The sequence below is a fragment of the Neopsephotus bourkii genome, unplaced genomic scaffold, assembly GCF_033783945.1.
Source record: "Neopsephotus bourkii isolate Nb327-2 ecotype Australia unplaced genomic scaffold, CSIRO-AGI_Nbou_v1 NB_663, whole genome shotgun sequence".
In the NCBI taxonomy this organism is placed as follows: Eukaryota; Metazoa; Chordata; class Aves; order Psittaciformes; family Psittacidae; genus Neopsephotus; species Neopsephotus bourkii.
Genome location: NW_026901162.1, coordinates 2,918,473 through 2,939,080, shown reverse-complemented (window position 1 = coordinate 2,939,080; position 20,608 = coordinate 2,918,473).

Genomic DNA, 20,608 nt, shown 5'->3' with positions numbered 1-20,608 from the left:
TCCACCGAGTGGTCCATCCATCAAATTGATGTCTCTCCAATTTAGAGACAAGAATGTCGTGTGGGACAGTGTCGAACGCTTTGCACAAGTCCAGGTAGATGACATCAACTGCTCTACCCCTGTCCATCAGTTCTGTGGCCCCATCACAGAAGGCCACCAAATTGGTCAGGCAGGATTTCCCCTTAGTGAAGCCATGCTGGCTGTCACCAAGCACCTTGTTGATTTTCATGTGCCTTAGCATGCCTTCCAGGAGAATCTGCTCCAAGATTTGGCCAGGCACAGAGGTGAGACTGACTGGTCTGCAATTCCCCGGGTCATCCATTTTCCCCTTCTTGAAAATGGGGGTTATATTTCCCTTTTTCCAGTCATTGGGAACTTCACCTGACTGCCATGATTTTTCAAATATGATGGACAGTGTCTTTTCAACTTCATTTGCCAGCTCCTTGAGGACCCATGGATGGATTTCATCAGGTCCCATGGGCTTGTGCACGTTCAGGTTCTTAATCCAACTGGAGAACTTGAAGTGTGAAGTCATTGAAGGACCTGCTGAATAAGGAAACTGGAACATGAGATAGGATTGCTGAAAATGAGAGAATGAAGCTGGCTGGACATGGAGAAAAGGATATGGAACAAGCCAGGTTAGGCACAGAACAAACCAGAAGAATGTGATGATCCTGTACAGTGAAGTAAAAGCAGTGCTTCTGAGTCCTTAGACTATGCCAAGAGACTAACCTAAGAAATTTTTATTAAGTTAAAAACCCAGAAGGTGCCTTCAGTCTTGATCTAACAAGAGGTGAATTTTCCAGCCTTGGAGTTCTTGTAACGTGCTTTGTGCATGTATACGTTTGTATTTTGTAGCACAGGATGAGTTCAGTCTAATCTATGCAAGAAGCCAAGAGTTAAAAAACAGTGATTTCCTTCTTTGTGATTTACTGCTTCTGGCTCTTCAGCAGGAAAAGTTCATTGGCCTGTCTTGTTTGCGCTCCTCATTGCAGTACGTAATCTCACATCTGATCAGTTGTTGGACAAGGCTCGTCAGAGCTGTCTCATCTCCATTACCTGTCCTCCATCCTAGTTTTTCAAGCTTACTGCTCCACCAGTTTCTCCTTTCTGTGGGAGGAGACCTTACATCACCTCTAGAGGATCGGCTTATTTTTACCTACATTGAATTTAACTGTGCTATGTTCTCCACCTATGTTAAATACTGATGTATCTCTTACTGTTTTTCTTCACTTTTTGTTTTTCTTTTCTCAGCGGTGCTCAGATCATCAGCATAGTTTCCTCTGGAGATGTCACCTTCAGCCACAAGCCACCATTCAGCAGACTCTTTAGCAGGCCACTCCTTGGGGGGGGGGGCAGGTCTCAAAGGCCACTGGATAGCCAGGTACTACTGAAGTGGAAAAAGAACAGACCTGTCAGCTGTACTGACAGGAGGGCAGTAATACATGCAGCCCTAGCTTTCCAGTCCTGCTTCATAAGGAAGACCAAGCTACTTGCACAGCACCTGGTGGTGTGCTCAGCCTGGGCAGAGGACTTTCCCTAGGGCTCCAGGCAATTCCACACAGATTTAGTTATGGATTAGGGGTAGCCAAGTGGCCTCAGTGTTGCCACCAAAACGCTCAAGGGGTAACAGCCTTTTTGTGTCTCCTGCCTATTCTGGTGGAAGCCCTCTTCTTGCTCCCCTTCAAATGCCAGCTCCTCAAGCCAGGAACCCTACCCCATGCATTATAGAAGTTCTGATTCTCTCATTTCCCAACCCCCTACCACTTCACACACAGTCCCAGCCCCAGTCCCTCACGTCCTGCTTCCCCGCTCCTCCTGCAATTACTACTCAGAAGGAGCACTGACTGCTGACCTCTTCCATACTCCGTGTTCACAACTCGTTTTCCTTACTTTCCAAGCCCATCCCTCTCCCACATCCTCAGTGGAAAGCACTGGTTCCAGCATTAGTAAAGTGCTCCAGTGATGGCTGTAGGACAGATATTGGAGCCAAACCTGCCACCTTACACAAGACCAGCTTAGCATGTATGAGCTAATCTTTGCTCAGCCATAACAGCTCTTTTGCTCACCCACATCATTGCTGCACAAGAACTTCTCCTCTATTGCTGTCCTAGTGTTGCTAAAGTCCATTCAGGCCCAAGAGAGTAGGCAGGAACAGCTGATACCTCCTGGCCACCTCCAAACTGAGACATATGGAAAGAATGGTTAATGAATTTCGAGATGTATCATGTGACAGGTGCTTTTGGCTCCGGTTGTCTGAAATGAGGAGGAAGAGGTGGAGAGGGTCTCAGATGGATAGTTTTCTCCTGGAGGTTTAAATATGCCTAGCCATGAATCACTCTTGTCTATGCTGACCACAGAGCATCACATCTGTTGTTTTTACAGACAAAAAAAAAAAAAAAAGAAAAGAAAAAGAAAAAAGAAAAGAAAAGAAAATAAAATGACTAATGCATCCTTATATAGACAAGCCACTTGAGTCAAGCCTAAAGCAGAGTCTGCTAACTGGACAAAACCATGGCTCGTAATAGCATTTTACCATTTATCCTGCTTAATGCTTGTGTTTTGGTTAGTGACTGAAGGGTGTTAACCTAGAAGTGGTCACCATGAGGGTTTGAAGTTACAGTAACACCCCATTAAGCAGAACATGGCAAAGTCACTTCACACCTGGCTTGCCAGTGGTAGCATTTCACACTCCAAAGGCTGCCAGCCAAGTCAAACACCAGTACAGGGATCCGTGCAGTGAGTGACAGTTTTACAGCCAGAAAAGCTGGCAAAGTTCTTCCACCTCTTAAAGAAAGCATAGGGGGATTCAGGCAAAGACTGTTTACAGTAATTGACCGTATCCACATCTGCAGCTTTGATGGGTCCTCTCTGCCACACTCATGTGCTCAGGGACATGCATGCATGTGCACCACAATGGGCAAAGCTGCCCAGTGCATGTGACAACAGTGGGGAGGCAATCTTCATGCACTGTCTGGAGCTCAGCACATAGATTAAACAACAACAGTGATAAAAACACATGATAAAAGCACACAAAACACTGAAGCAATTGAAAGAGTCAATAGATCAGGTGAAAGTGTTGGCCTGTAGGACTCAGCCTTACCTTTCTTTTCTGTCACTGAGTTAGAGCCTGTGAGGTTTCAGTCATGCTCTGAGTAATACTGTGCACTCCAGAGCACCCTTCATGGCTGGATCTGTAGTTTTCAGTCCTCTTTGCCCTTCTTCCCTACTGATACACTCAAAAAAATTACACACACCACTGTGGCCTCAAGTTTCATCTGCTGCCATTCAACCAGTAAACATACAGCAAGGGGGAAAAAACCCTTTCTGTATTCCTGTAGTTCCCCAGGCTTAGCTCCCAAACTTCCTCTGAAATAGTGCCAGCTGCTTTACATAGGTGCTATTCATGTTTTTATTTATGTATGAAAATTTATTTAACCTACAGGGTGGAGTTTGCTTCTTGTCCACTGAACAGTGCCGCCTTCAAGCATGCAAACTTGATCTGTTTGCGGCATCCAAAATAGAAACATCGCTCTAACAGTAATTAGATCAGAGTTTAAAAGGATCAGATCCTCATTAAGGCTTTTCCTCAAAGAATTTACAAGCTTAGAGCTTGAAGCTAATCTTCAGTGTCAGCTGAAAGGGAAGCCAGGGGGTTTGAAAGAGGCAAACAGCAACCATAACTTGTGTTGGTTGCTGGTAGTGAAAAGAAACAAGGGTTTACTGCTGCAAATAGTTAAATCCGTACGATCCTTGAGGGAGACCCACGGCCTTGAGACTCTTTTAAGTACCTTTGCTTTCAACAAGACTTTGGTGTATTGTAAAGCAAAGCTGAACTGCTGAGTGCCTTGACTTTCCCACCCTTCCTCTCCCCAAAAGCAGCTGCCACTGCAGGCAGGCACACTGAGTATGTGGAATATCTTTGGAAGAAAAACTGATAATAAGGGTGCTGAAGCAGCCCTGTTCTGGCTTAATTCAGTCTTCCTGAATCTTCACCCTCCATTTTTTTCTCTGTTTAGTCTTGGTTTTTCCTTCCCTTCCTGCCACACTGGTGCCCCTTGTTCCACACCCTGTTTCTAAATAGCGCAAATGAGTCACAAAATATCCTGTTGAGTTAGCAAGGGTTTTATCATCCATGGTTTATAGATAGAAAACCAAGTGACAGACATACTAGGTATCTGAGTTAATCAGCTCCAAGTCCTGTATGGCAGAGCACAAACCCAACCTACAAAACCATCTTTTCTGACTCCATTCATTCATACACAGCCTTTGCATGATGTATTTTTTGTTTATGTTTCTGTCCTTGCAATAAACTCTTTCCTTGCCTACCCTCTAAAGCTTCAGTTTCATTACCTCTCTGCTTCTTAATGTTCTTATTTCCTTCTTGCTCTTTTGCTACAGTGCCCACTCCACTCTTTATTGGTACCGCAAAACATCCCCTCAGCAAGGTTCAGTAGATATTCCTTGTGTCAAAGCTTTGCACACTGCAGAAAAAGCTTACATTTAAAAGGTATGAAAGACAGCAAGGAAACCTAATAGACACTGGCAGATTCATTTCAAACTATAGAGACGGGTTTAAGATAGAACTCATTCTGAAGACCTGGCATTTAATATGGAAGAGGAGCTGGAGGAAGCAATCCAATTGATCTAAGCCTTAAGTATGGCCCAGCTCTGCTTGCTAATTAAAAGCGATGATTATGCATAACCTATAAAAGCATTTGATTTCATTTGAATGGCCTTTGTGAATTGCATTACTGGATCATCTGTTTACAAGAGCAACAGGTTATAAAACAAATTTATCACCTCTTACCCCCATTATCACATTGATTACAAGTCCAGTGGGATATAAAACTGAGTGGAAAAACATTCTTATCTTTGATAATGCTGAACTTCAAATTTCCTTCATATAAAATAAAAATCAGTTTTCTCTTTAACACCCAAGGTGCTTCTGGTCTAAATCTTACAGTAGTAAGAATTGTATTTGTACCAGATAAATGACGTCAAAATGCTGGTGTGCAAATGAACTGATGATAAAGATTCATGAGACAAAGCCCAGCCTATAATTAGGGGCCACTGGTCTACTATGAAGCCGGGATCAGAGCACCCTGCTCATGAGCCAGTAAGAACGTGTGATATTACCCTTTGTCTTACCTCTTTACGCTGCTCAAAAAAGAATGAAGTACCTAAACTATTTTTTTCAGTGCTGCAGCAATGCTTCTTCTGCATTACACATAAATTTATTAAGATGTGTTATCCACTTCATGCTAAGCCCTGACATCCTTAGTCATTAATTAGCTAAATTCCCATCGGAGCTACTGCTACACAGTTCTGAGATTTATGTAGTCAGTTAGGCCTGGCCTAATCAGAGCGATTTCATTGTACAAGCAGTCCTCAAAGGTATAAAAGTACATAAAAGGATAAGAAAGAGAAAACAGTGTTACCTCACATGGATTTCAGGGAGTTAATGGGAAGCCTGAATAAAGACTGGGTAAGAGCCAAGGAAAGAACCTGATAAATCAGCACAATACAGATAACATTGTCAGTCTATGGAAATGTTTTCCCAAAAAAATAAAAAGAGGGTCACCAGCATGCTGGGAGAAATATTTTAAGTGCCTCCAACTTAAACAGAAGTGAAAAACGAAAAGAGATTATGCATTCTGTACAAGGATCTTAGATGTCGAAATGAAACAGCAACTATAGTAAAGGATTTTTTAGTTCAGTGGTCCTTGTAATGGATAAGGAGGGGAAAGAAGAACGCAGTATCCAGGCTTCATCCCACACCCCTTTTACCCTCTTTCTGACAGTTGCTGAGGACCATAAGGTTAACCAAGCCATGGGGAGACAGAGGCACGCAGGGAGCGCTTGCTGGAGCCAGACCATGGACCAGTCCCGTCTCCCATCTCCCTGTGGGATCTAGAGCCAGGCCCACATAGGGATTTGCCAGAACAGGAATTCAAGGATCACTGCAGGAAAATAAGGCAGTGTGAGTAGATACTACTGACTGCTACACTCAAGGGAAAGGTAGGTTTGGAAGGGAGGTTAGCAAGGCAGAGTAGACGTTATGCATCTGAGAAGGTGGGACTGCAGAGAGGGTAAGTGGAAGGAGGGCAAATTATTGAAATAGAAAATTATTTTTCCAATTGAATTATTAGTGGATTAAAATAAATTCAATAATCAATTTTTTAAATTATCAAAATCTCTGTTGAGGAGAGGAAAAAGGAAAATCTGATGCAAAATTGCTGTTCTGCTTTGCAGATGAGCCATTACACCTGCTGAGTGAAACAAAACGGATGGGACCATCACCTCATGCAAGAGAAAGTGAAATAAATGTTGTGCACATACACCACAGCTCTGTGCCCAGATCCAAGAGGTAACAAAAATCGTAATTTCTTTTTTGCTTCTGCTTTCTTATTTCAAGTCTAACTTGCAAACAAAGGCTTATACATTTTGTTTGGTCATGAATCTGGCCTCTCAAAATAGGCTTTTTAGATTAAAAGACTTCTGGAAAGCAGCAATATGAAAAAGAACGACAAATCTGTCCAGTGAGACACCATCAGAAATGCTAACAGAGAGTTTTTTGCCCATGCTAATGAGTAGCAAACCAGATCACGTTCCTATCTGCACTAGAATCAGGATACCTGAATCAGCAGTGCAGGGAGGGCCACACAGCTGGAGCTAGAGCAGGGCCTGTTGGGAAAACCAGGGCACTGTGCTTTTGGAGGTTTACTCTTCAGATAAGAGAAGAAATCTAATTCACTCTAAAGATTGTCATGACATATGGCTTATGATGATTGTCATGATATATGGTTTGAAATGTACTTTCCTCATTTTAATTTCAATTGTAGGTTGCAAAGCAAGGCACATTTGTTGTTTATAGTATAAATGCAGTAATCTATTAATATCTTCACCAATTAAACAATTAACATCAATTCTGGCTGTAGGATTAGTCCAGTGGTTAATGTTTGCTACTTAAAAACACATTATTAATACAGCATCCTGGAAATATGTCCAGCACATTCCTGAATGAGACTCTAAGCCCACTGCCAAATACCTTAGAGATGCACATGGGACATATGCACGGTGAGCCTTCATTCAAAGCTGTGATGCCAAAGGACAAAGGTGAGAGTTATCCTACGCCCTGGAACCTAGAGAAGAACATATTCTAGCACAAGAGACCCCTGGGTTTCTGCACAAGGTGAATTTTACCTCAGCTGCCATATAAACAGTCTCAGTTCTATGTTTCAGTATCACACTTCGGTCCCCTTACGTTGCCAAAGCTTCTTAGAATGCAATATAATGTTTTATTTCTATCATACATTTGGAATGGGGGGCTCCTATATAGGAAGCTGTGAAATAAATTTCTGTCTCCACCATGCTTTGTCTTATATGATGGGTCTAGGGCTCTGGACCATGCAGGCCTCTACACCTGAATGGTCTGGGTAAGTGGCAAAGTGCAGGTATCCCTATGTAACATAAATGTACTTTAACATGCCACCTCAAAACACATGCTCTGACTTCATGTCTCTCCCTTATGTCCTATAAATGAAATCTCTAGACAGTAATTAGGCTTTCCCCATTTTTTTTCTGGAATGAGGATTCTCTACATTTGGTCCTATCTTCCTAGGTATCTGTCTTGGATGATCCCTCTTTCTTTGATAATTCAGATATATTTTATAACAGAGTGTCACATACAAAGTGTGCTTTCTATTCTGTTTGTACTTTTAACTCTTACACAAACAAAAATAATTGTTCCAGTTTCTGGGTTGTAATTTCTTGTCGATTAGTCTGTTGTTCAGCTCTAAGCCCAGTGATCAAAATATTCAAAGGGCTTTCAGGAGGTCATCTAGTGGTGCCCAAAGGCAGAATGGACCATACATCAACTGTTCTTGGCAGCTGCTTGCCTAACCTGTTCTTGAAAACCTCCAGTGATGGAGATTTCATCATCTCCCTAGGCTACCTGTGCCAGAGCATGACTAATCTTATCATTGCAAAGTTTTTCTTTCCAGTATGGAGGATCATCTACTGGAAGACATACCAGTCACTAAGAACTGCTTTGAGATAATGCTGTGCTGTCATCCAAACCCACCAGGATTAGGCCTAACATTTGGTCAAGAATATACCATTCTTGAAAGCTACTGAAATATTTTTGAGCCACTCCCAAGACAACAACTGATAGCAAGCAATTCAGATTCAATTAGCTGTTGGCTCCTTAGAGGCAATAAATATCTCAGTGGCTGCTCCTGGATATCTTCCACACAATGAATAGGAACGAACTGGGACCAACACTTCTCCAAAATACTTACTTCTTAAAGAACAGACATTAAGGCGGGGGGGAGGTGTGTGGAATTGCCTAGATCAAATACTGAAATCATCCGACTCCTGATGAGATCCAGATGGCATTGTGAAATAGATCAGATTAGTCTGGATTAGGCCAAATATATATTCCAAATTCTTTTGCCAATGAGCAAAGAAGAAGCTTCCAAGAAGGCCTACTGAGTTTGCAGTTGAAACTGGCCCTCCCTGCAACATAATCAAATCACTTTAGTGACAGGCAGCCTTGTGAATGCCGGCTTATTTCGTTCATGGCTGTTTCTAAGGCAAAAAAAGAAATTGTTTAATGGCACAGGAGTAAAGGTGTTTCCAATGGTGTTCTGACCAGTTCTTTCTTGATGTGCACATTCCAAGAAGGAAAATGGAGACCAGGAGAAACTCATCACTCAGTCCATTTTGGTTAATTCAATTTTCCATGCCTAAGTTTACTGACTTTAAAGAGAGAGAGAGAGATGCATCTTTCTTCATTAACTTCTGTGAGAAAAATGTTGAAGCTGTTCCCTTCTCTATTGAATAAGTTTTCCATGGAAACCAGATAATGAGAGTTAAAAAAGAAAAGAAAAAAAAAGAAAAAGAAGCAAACAGAAACTCCAGATCTCAATCACAAACCCTCCATTAAAATTTTATTCTATTCAGATCCTAACACTCACTTGGTCCTCATCCAAATGGTGGCTGAGAGATCCTGCTGAGCCACCTACTTTTTGGCTTCTGTTATCTGGCAAGAAATTCAGCAAGCTCTGTGCTTGCATGAAGGCTGAAACACATGCAAGGAGGCTACAACGTACAGGAAAGTCCTATGACCCCAAGAATGAACCAGATCACACATGAAATAAGCCAGTGTGAGAGCAGATGAACACTGTAGTGGTTTTCAGTGGTCCCACACTGGACTTCCAGAGGGCTTGTGCCTGAATTCACCCTCTCTGTCTCAGGCACATAACTGAAGTGCCTCTTTATCCTTGGTGACCTCCTTAGTCAGCAGAGGAAGACTGGCTATTTCCAGCCCACCTATGTTGCTCTGAGATGTATCGCTCTTCCACCACTGTTGACAGGAGAAGTTTGAAGCATCCAGGCTCCTAAATTAGACGCTTCCTTTAAGTGTCCTAAATTTGATAGGATGTGATCAGGGCTTACTGCACAGTGGAATGCTAACTGGGCATCTAAGCTAAGCAACTTGATGCCTTGTGTAATGTGTGATGGCACCTGAGGGACACAGGAACCTATGAAAGCGAGGAGGCCTGTAAACTGTTCTAAGAAATAACCTCTAAGTTTAGAGCTTGACTCCAGAGCACAGAAACATCTTTTTACCACTCTGAGATTCTTCGGGACTTGGACAAGATGGCAATCCTGTCTCCTCAGGAGTCAGGTGGAGAAAGGCAATGCAAGAGCTCCTGCACAGAGAACACCCCGTGAATAAAAAAACCTCTGGGCAAGCCCTCCTTCTGCTTGAGGGCATTTCAGACTACTTCTCCTGCAAGACAGCTGTAACCACAGAGGCATTCAGAGGAGCTCCATCTGATTCTGGCTATATAGCTACACAGAGTCCCCCCTCTTGGCAGGCCAGGTGATCAATTAACTTCTGTAGCTGTGATTAGAATATGTCAACAGGGTAGGTCCTAGAGCAAAACTGAACTAATACTAAGCTAAGTATTTGCTTTATGTCTCTGTGTGTGTTTGCACACATATGTATGTCTGCATGTGACTTCCTGCAGATTCCTCACCAAAGACCTGAAAAAAAAAAAGTCAAGACCAAGCCCAAATAATCCTAGGTTTTAGATCAAACCTCATTTTCTAGCAGGAGCTGACTCTAGTCAGCATTTTGGTAGTGTTCACACATTGCAGACATGATCATTAAAAAAGGCTTATGGTTGGCTACAGCCAAGACTCCTTGTTATAGATCCCTTCATTATGGAGCGCTGAGGCTGAGTCCTGGAAGACACTGCAGCAGAATACTCTAAATCCCTTAAACTCAGCCTTTCCAGACTACCAAGGACAAGCAGTCACAGGATTGGTATGGTTCAGCCTGTGGTTTTTCAGCTGCCTGCTTGACTACCTCTTGTCTCTGTCCCCAGCACGAGGCTGGTATTTCAGGCTGCAGCAGCTCTGGTATTTACCTCGCAGAGGGCTGCCAAGAGAGCAGCTGCTGGCGTGCCCCAGGGCGGTGTGGTCCGGAGGAAGCACAGCCCTCCATGTAGGAGAGCTGCTCTCTGGGTCTAGCAGCCTCGGCTTGAAGCAGCTCCTGCCTGGCTGGGGAGTGAGCACCCCCAAAGGCCTTTGCCAATCAGGCACCAGTGCAGCACCAGCATGTAAGTCTGGGAGCACCTTACCTGTCATCTCCATCCTTCATCCCATCCCAGCCACTGCTTTTAAGCAGAAAAAGGAATAGCAGCTAGATGTGAATGCAGTGAAAGCAGAGGGTCCTCACCTCTCCATAGATGTTATTTTGTCCAAACCACTGAGTCTGTAAGATTGAAAAAAAATTAGAAATAAGAATTAGAACTTTTTACAATGAGCATGGTAAAATACTGGCACAGGTTACCCAGAGAAGTGATGGATGCTGGATGCCTCCATCCCTGGAGACTTTCAAGGCCAGGCTGGATGTGGTTCTGAGCAACCTGATTGAGTTGAAGATGTCCCTGCCCATGGCAGGGGGGTTGGACTAAATGAGCTCTGAAGGTCCCTTCCAACCCAAACCATTCTATGATTCTGTGATTCTAATTATTTCATCTTAGTTTGGATATGACTGGTAATTAAGAGAAACTTTGTATAACCAATCCATACATTGCCATGAGATCCTATTTCTCAACAATAAGCAGACCTAGAAATTATGGTTAGATGCAGATATTAAATTTTATTGCTTGAAAAACTAAAGATTATAAGCCTACAACTGTCAATTGGTCTGTCTTTCATGTATTGAACAGCAAAAATTGCCCTGTCACTAATAATTGGGGAAAGAAGAAAAAGAAACCAGTAAAGTTATCTCTCTTTTGCCTTCCCACCATCAAGTCATCCAGAGTCAGTTCCTTATATGAATAAGGGCTAATTAATAACTCATTTTATAGGGAGTAAGTATGTACACTTTCATCTTGCACCATGATTACCTGATAATGACAGAAATAAATTTGTTCAGGCAGGAACCTAAGAAGGTTTAGAATGGCCAAAAAAGTCACAATTTCCTGAAAGGTTATGCTGAGCAACTGACATTAAGTCATTTTCCTAAGTCCTTGGTGAAAACCAGCCCGACTACAGGTCTGACACTTCGGGGTGGGTCAGAGCTCTATGGTCCCCTATGAGTTCAGCCTTTATAAAAGGTACATCCAAAGGGAAGCTAGTCGAGTGGGAACTCAAAGATTAATTAATGGGTCTTGTAAACTTTCAGCCTTCAGATTCATCTCCTGCAGATACCAAACCTTTACAGATCAAAGATCCATGTCACTATTCCCTTTTTGTTTTGCTCCTTGCTGAAAACAGGTCATACAGGCTTGTTCCATGTAAGGCTGCTTTCCCTGCTTGATATAAGGTGCATATTTCAGTACTACTGAAGCAGAAATTAATATTAATCATTCATTGCCACCACAATCTTGACTCATCCAGAACTGCAGAGATAGGTCTTCTTTACAGCTCCAATTAAAAATAGAGGTGGCTTTATCCTTCTAAAAAGAAACTGTCAGCAATGAAAGACAATTGACAAAAATTTTGATGCCTTGGGATCTTCCACTATTCCCTCTTGTGAAGTTCAAAAGGCTAATGGGTTCCTGGCAGAAATTTATTTACAGATACCCAGCTAAGGTTGGATTTCAGCTACTATCAAAAAGGTGATGTATTTCTCAGTGATCAAACTGTTGGTTTGACTGGCTGGAATTTGTCTGTTTCCAAAATAAATTACTGGCTACAGGGGATGCTCTAGTGGCCAGGGGCTGGTACCCAGCCATGAAGGAGTATCCATTTTTAAATAAAATTTTGTTCTTGTAAGTGCCTTTTGGCTCTTATTTGCAATGGACCAAACTACAATAATTTCTCAACAAGGAATTCAGCTGTCAACTACTGAGCCCCAAATGACCTTTCATTCCCAAGTTAATTTGCCCTCAAGGATTAAAGTTAGGAGATCACTTCTGTTAAGATGTGGTACTGTGAAGTATTTCAGAATACAAGCACTGGGACATAAGGTTGGCTTTGTGGCAATCTGCCAAACAGGTTTTGCTTTCAAAGCCTCACTTCCCACTTGCTGAGGCAGGGAGGATCTGATTTGGTGTAGATGTCACAGTTTATGCAATATCACCCAGCAGAAAACTAAAATGCACGTGTCCCACACTGACTCAGCAGAACAGGGCTACAGGGATGTGGTCTGCTGAGGAGGGATCACGCACAAGCTCAGGTCACTGGTTCCCCCTTTGTGGCCTTCCTCCTCCAAGGCAAACACTCTGTGAGGTGGCAGCTTCTCAGGGTGTCACATAGCCTACAGCCAGGACAGCACAGCAGATGTGCCAACACTCAGTCACTACTGTCCACAAAAATGCACCTGTGAGTATGGGACCAACAGCCCAGGTGCCAGAGACCTTCTTTGTGTGCATGTGAATCATCTTCCTTTCTTCTTTCTGGGTTATTCCTTCCCTCCCCTACAACCACTGTCCCTCTGCCTTCCCCCAGCACCCGGCTCCCATCAAACCTTTGTCACAAGTGGTACTTCTGAATCCCAGGGCCTCACTTCCCATACCTCCCAGCCACAAGCTTTTACATGCAAGTGCAAACTTTGGTGTTTCTTGTGTGTCATGAATTCATGCTCCTCTCTTCCAGAGCTTGAGCTCAAAACTCAGCAAGTGGCAACTGCTGTCATCTTTCTTTTTCCTTTTCAGTTGCTTACAAAGGGACCACCCGTCACATCTGACTCACTGCCTCACAGGCAGGCCCAGAAGGAGTTAACTTCCTTGTCACCCTCCTTTGAGGTTTCCTGCTTTGATACTGCAAAGACTCTTCATATAGCAATGCAAAGGAAAAGCAGGGGGAGGAAGCCCTTCTGGTTGTGACACCTGGTCGTACTCTGCTTGTGTGAATAAAAGTTACACTGCCCTTTCTCTCAAGTTGCAGACAATCAGGACTACTTCCCTGCAACCAGAGTCAAATAAGCATGCAGCCAGGCCAAGTGGAGAACAGAGAACTACGCATCAGCCAGTGTCTGAGATACAAGCCCCATCAGCTGCGATCAGCTTCAGCTGCTCTGTCTGCTGCTGCAGGGGACAGTTGAGCAGACCAGCCGACACACACAACATGCTTTGATGGCAGGCAGGCTATGTCTGTATTTACATAGACCCTGCGTCTCTGATACTGTGGTCTTCAATAACAGTATCATAGACTCAGAGAGTATCTCAAGTTGGAAGGGACCTGTAAGGATCATCAAATCCAACTTCCTGCTCCTTGCAGGACTACCTAAAACTAAACCATATGGCTAAAAGCTTCATTCAGACATTCCTTGAACTTTGAGAGGCTTGGTGCCATGACCATTTCCCTGAGGATGCTGTTCCAGTGTGTGAATATTACTATTTTTCTTGCTTTTCTTGGCTGAAAATGCGTGAAGCAGTGAGGACTTGGCTCTGCCACAGGGACATAGTGTTATTGCACTGAGAGTCCATGTTGCATACTCCTGGGGTGGCAAGAAGGTATGTGGGTATGTTTGAGGATACATAGCCCTTGATCGTAGCATTGGATGACTGCATAGTGTGAAGGTACTCACAGTTGGTGCCCTCCCGGTGGGCAATATGAGCTGTTCCCAGGACTCTGATGGGGTTATATCTTTGAGGCAGATCATTGCAAGAGTTCACAAGAGATCTAGGGAATGAGTTAAGCTGTCTCATGGCTTCGGTGCTCAGGATTCTTTCCTGGCCTTTTCTTTCAAAACTATGGACACTTTAAGACTGAGAGTACAGAATGCCATGTGGACACACACCCTCTCGGGAAATGTCCACAGTGGCATGCCTGCAAGGCTTTTGTCACTGGGAAAGTGGAGTTAGCAAAGAAGTAAGATCTACTTAACCCAAATGAGCTGATCCATAGCAGTTATCTATGAGTCTGCTTTCTGTCTGTAGTATATGCAAAGAGGCCTGGCTAAACCACAGTGATAGGGGGTTAAGCTGGGTCAGATTTCCTCCCATGTGCCATAGGATAGGAACATGCACTCAGTTACCATGCCCCAGATGATCCTCAATGTATTTATTGTGCTACAATATGCTGATCATACGTCTGAGCCTCAAGAAATGATTAACATTTCTCGTTTGATTACTTGAAGGTCCCTTTTGAAGCTGCAAATAATGCCGCTACAATCTATCAAGCAAATATGTATTTATGAATATTTAAAAATGCTAGTTATGTAAATGTGCACTTAGGGAATTTTAAAATACATGTAATTAATCTCTTTGGGGTTGCTGTGATCGGCTGAGTGAATACATATCCAAGGAGAATAATCAAGCCAAAAAGCCAACTACTGCAGAAGGATACTCACTGGTATCTCCCTCCTCCCCAGGTGGTAGCACACAGTGGTTCTGGAGCAGACAGTTGTCTTCAGTCATTTCTTTGTCAGGCTGCAATAGCTCAGGCTGTCTGATGAAACATTCCCTGTCACAGACACACCTAATCAGGGCATAAAGACTCATTACAAAATCATTGCTGCAAAAAAAGAGTATGCAGCGTCTTTTCTAGATTAAATGTTTGCGTTCACATCCTTCACCCCACAGTTCACTTCAGACTGTGTCCTCAAAGGTATTTTTTGTAAAGTCTGACCTCGGAGAACCCCACTCTCTGGTAGAAACCTCATCCCCAAGTGCATGTGATTCCCAAGGCACATGGGTTGTCCGAAGAAAGAGATCCTGGAAATCAGCCAACTTGGGATTCACTTAAGTTAGCAAAGACACAAAGGAAAATATGGTGCTTAAGGTATTTAAGTGTTGTTTCCATTATCTAACAGCTTAGCTCCCATGCTTGCTCCTCCGTTTTTTCCCCTTGCTGCCCATACCGCATGTATATTACTTCACACCCAGGATCTGTTTTGTAGAAGTCAACAAGGTAAGACATGAACACAGCAGTAGCAGGACAGACACAGCCTAAGAGGCTAAATGGATCAGCAGTACGTATCTGCTAGCCTGTTAGCATTCACACACTTGCTAGCAATCCAGCTGAGCTCTCATGGTATCCACCTATCAGCCTATTCTTGTGGAGCAAACCATCAGGTTTAGGAGCCACACATGTTCTCCAGGCTATACAGTGTAAGGACCCATTGAAGAAATCTGGTATTCTTGAGACTTCTTTCAATTTGCTGAATTTGATTGAAATTAGATACTATTATCTCATGGTATCTAATCTTTAAAACTTACTGGGGGCTGAGGGGAGGAGAGCTAGCAAGAACATATTCTCAGAATACTTTTGCATAGTTTTCTCAGAAGACAGTATTTTATAAACTATCTTTGCACATAAATGCCCTTGGTTACTTACCTGGTGATCTGTAGGAGAGTCTTCTACCTGAGCTGGAACAGACTAAACGCATTTCTTAAGCTTTTCAGACATTTTGGGCTTCTAGTCCAGGAGGTGGGCTTCTAGCTAGAGCTATTTCACTACTTTTTCCCTTATCTCATGTCAGTTGGTGGTTGGCTCTATAATCTGCTCAAAAGGACTGTTACCTGACATACAAGAGGTATAGGATCAGATCCTCCTCATAACCCATTTGTACAGTGTTCAACAGGCAGGATTAAGAAAGCTTCACCCCATGATTCCCCACAGACAGCGGTTCACCTTGTTGCTTAGATCAAAGAGAAGGATTTGAACCTGAGGGAGGACGCTTTTGACTGCCAGGGTTCCATTCTTGCTGCCTGCTGGAAAAGAGATGCTCTGAGCACACACTTAAGGTTTGACCAGAGAGCATCCATCTCATGACTGGAGACAGCTTAGCACCCATCCTATGTGCATGCTTAGGATTTGATTTCCTAGGTTAAGTAGCCATGATTTTTCAAGACACCAAGACAACTTAATTGAAATATTTCTAGAGTCAAGGCCTCATGCATAATTGTGGTAATGGGTGGAAAAGCCCATGTAAAGAACTGTTCTCCATGGCTTTTATGCCATAGCTTGCCTGATTATCTGGTGACAGAGCTTTCATCCATATAGGCCCCTCCCTTGGAATAATACCCCATGAAAACTCTAGGTTCATGTTAATTTGGATTTCTCACATTCTGGCATTAGAAGCACAACTTTGCCACAAGGCTTGCAGAGGATTCAGCCTGAAGCAGGCCAGCATCCCTGGGAGCCCCTAATATCTGTCACCAGCCTGTTCATGGAGCCCTTCAGCCCATACTGCTCACATGCACCAGTGGTTAGGCGCCAGCACAGGAACCTAAGAAAATGAACAACTATTTAGTCAGCACTGACTCACACATGGAAGGCAATGCAAAGCCCCAAATATCACACCATGTCAGCTCTGTAAAAGCAGCATAGACTTTTTTTTTTTTATTTATTTCACATATCAACTAAATCAAGCAGTCAATTTCCCACTCCAGACTTGTCAGAATAAAACAGAAAGCATAAAAGAAACAGCTAAATTTTCAGTGACAAAACTGAGAATGTAGTACAGGCATTTAAAAATAATTGCTTTAAAAGCTTGGGAGCTGGGTCAATTCTCTCTGGAAGTGAGAAGCACATCAGGATTCTACAAAAAGGCATTTGAACAGTCTACAGACCTGTGATACTGAGAGTAAGGGCAAAAGTTATCCTTGTGCAGATGTCTACAGCATGTTTGGGCTGCACTGAAGCCCACAGTCCACATAGTCCTGAGTACCCTCCATCACACAGACATTGTAACACTTGGGGTAGCCACCCCATGCAGGAGCAGTGCTGGTGCCAGAGCAGGTTCAGGAAATGTAGAGGCAGCTGGGTACCAATGCAATACAGCAGAGGATACTGGGGATGGTTACATTTGCTTAGTGATTCTTTTCCAAAGCAAGTAAAGGCAGCACAGCCTTTCACAGTGGGTGAAATCTAGACCTAGAGCCCAGCTTGTGCACAGTGGTGACCTTTAGCTTTTCGGGAACAGGCACTAACTTCATAGATGCCTTTATGAACCACATCTGAATCCACTTCTATCACAATGTGGCCACAGGAGCAGCAAATGCACCTCTAAACCCTGCCTGAAAATCTGATCAGTCTGAAAGGCACCAATGAACTTCATCATAGTTCAGCAGAACGTTTGTGAGAAAAGGCAAAATCAAAACCATTATGTTCAGCAGTGCACTGACTGACATTTTCATACGCTAAGTTTCAGTCACAAAACCACTTATCTCTAGTGGAAATACTGACACGTATATGAACAGTAACATTCAATATTTTTAGAAAAGCATTTTATTTCTGAGTTTAAGACCTACTGTTTCAAGTAGCCACAACTAGTAGTTCTCTTAAGCAAATTAAGTCCAATTATCTGATGTCTAAATTATAATCCTCTCCTCCTCAGCTCCACTTGCAGCAATTTTTAGCACAAGAGCAATAACAGTTACTCACACTTACCTAATTATAGATAATGATCTTTATAAAGGGATGCTAGAATATGCTAAGCATCTTAGCATAAACATACCCATTCACTCCTACAGCAGGAGTATGGTAAAGTGCAGTGATCATGGCAAACAGTACCCCTGTGGAAGCAACCTGCTCAGTACAAAATGCCGTGTCAGTCAGATGACCTACCTCCTCCCTTTCTTCCATCTCATCAGCTGTTGGTGTTTGTTTCCAGCTCGGAGAGAAGATCTCAGTCCATCGTTCACATCAGCAAGTTTTAGGAAAGCATCTTTTATTGCCTGTGGTTTTTGATGCTTCCTCTTTTTGCTGCCATGAGGCAGCCCAGATCCCACACTGCTAGATACAAATTAATGAGCAGGTTCTTCTGACAGGACAGATTAAAGACACCACTTGTTACAAAAGCACCCTATTTCCTCAGTATCATTGGAACAGGCAATGTAATAGGACTCCAGTCCTGTCCACTGTTCTTTCTTCCCTTGCTTGATCTTTGTAGTCTGATTATGGCCACTGATGTCACTTAAAAAATTAAATAACAGGTGAACAAATCCTTTTGTTCCTCAACAATTGTGGATGAAACTATATCTGCACCAAACCACATATTCTGCTAGGGACAGGTAAAAGAAAGAGATCTCCTATCCACTTGTAAAACTAGCAGCCTGAGCCCAAATATGGTGCTTGTGGACATGTGGGAGGCCATAGTCACATGAAGAAAAGCCCTACCTTTGAGCAGCCATATGTCCCAACAGTGTTCAAGGCACAGCCCTATATCCCTGTGATGGCCAGAACCCCTCACCTACTGCTGCTCCCCAACACACAGCAAACCCACAGGTAAAGATCCCCAGCAGCAGTAAACTTCCCAAGAAAAGAAGGTAAATGCATTGTAAATACAAATTCCCTATCACCTGGGGGCAGTAGAGCAGGAAGCTATCCTGACATTAAGATCATACCTTGGCCTCTCCTGACATTGCATCCTAGGACAGTCAGGGTTTAACACCAGCCAGCGACTAACAGCAACAAATGCTGCCAATTGCCAGGATGGTCTATGACACACTTTCCACGTCTCTCTGCATGACAAAACTAACTTCATCTCCAGCTACTTGAAAGGCAAGCTCTACTCTTGCCATCATGAGCTCCCAGGGCATGTCTCTGAAAAACAGCTATGTTCTTGATAGGGAGTTAGAAGGAGCTGGAACACAGGCACTGTGTGAGCAGGAGCAGCCACTAAAGGCCTGTGGGGGCCTTCTGGACAGCCGCTAGCGTGCTGTCTGGAGCATACACACTTTGTTCACATCTGAGGACCAGGTCTGCAAGCCCCGGGGTGGCAGGATGAGCAGCACACACATTTCCTCCCCTCGCTGCCAGCAGACCTGAAAAGCCACAAACCACGGGGCTGGGAGGGGCTGTGGGAGCAACATCTTCACAACAGAGTGGTCCAGCATCTGCGCCTGGTGCAAGCGCCTCCTGAGAGGCTCTACTGGTCAACACGTTTCTGCCAGAGCAGTCTGTGCTCTTGCAGTTTTGACAGCACTGGGCTCACCCCCCCCCATGAGACATTATTCCTGCTTTGTAGCCCTGTGAAATATCAGGAGAGGGGAAGTCTGGTGCAGATCCCAGTTTCCAGTTCTGTACTCCAGCCCACCAAATCACCAGTGACTGCCTTAGGGTTTTATGCAATGGGGGCATGACAGCAGCCTTCAGTAGCAGATTTTGCCAGCTTGGTAATCTTGTTTCTACCATGGTAGAAGCAGAAATTCCTGCACAGGGCATTGTGAGAACCACTACCTAGGGAAATTAAAAGATGCATTTCCATGAGTTGTTGAGGGTTTGTATCTCTTGTGAATAAAAATATACCACTTCTGCCAGAGGAAACATGAGGGAAGCACTTTTTCTGCTGTCAGGGAGCACAAAGAGTTGCAGCAATAGAAAATTAAACATGGCCCCATTAAGGCCTCAGCTGTTTGATGCTGCCAGATTAAAAGGTCTAGTCAGACAAAGACATGATGCTGAAACAAAACTGCTTTGAGAGGCCAATCCCATGCTTGGGAAAAACAGTAGAGATGAAGCTGTTACAAAAGAAGTACATCTGTTGAAGGATCTGCTTGTACGTGTGGTACACTATCTGTGTGAATATCAGCCCCGATGCAAACTTATACGACAAGTGACTGTACAAAACCTTTCGTAACTTAGAGGTGAGGCTGCAAGCCTGCTAACCTCACCGGTACAAAACTCAACGCGGTGAACAAACCCATCTCACTGTTGCTGCTTACAGCCTATGGCCAGACCCTCCCCACTGATTCTGTACAAAACAAGCCTACAACTTGTTTTTAGGAAAGTGACACCAGTAGTGTGCAGAAGGGGTGAGCATGTGTGCTGGGTTATGAGGACTTCCTGCCTCTCACCCAGGAAGGGCATGGTCTGCAGGTGTCATCTGGTGTGAAAAATAAAGTGCAGCTCCCAGTCACTTATTCCTGGTTATCACTTTGAATTTCAAGGTCTGTGTTAGTGAAAGGAGCCACACTGTATTTATATGGAAATGTCTTTACAGAACACATCAGATAGTAGAAAAAAAAAGTGTCAGGTTATTTTGGACAGGCAGAGTGCAGCTGAAGCTACACACACACAGAAATCCCCACTCCTTGCAGTGATAGAGGATGGGATGAGTCTTTATCCAGTGCTGTTGGAAGAAATAAAACACTGAAGATGTGTCTGCAGCACATTTGCATGACCAACCATT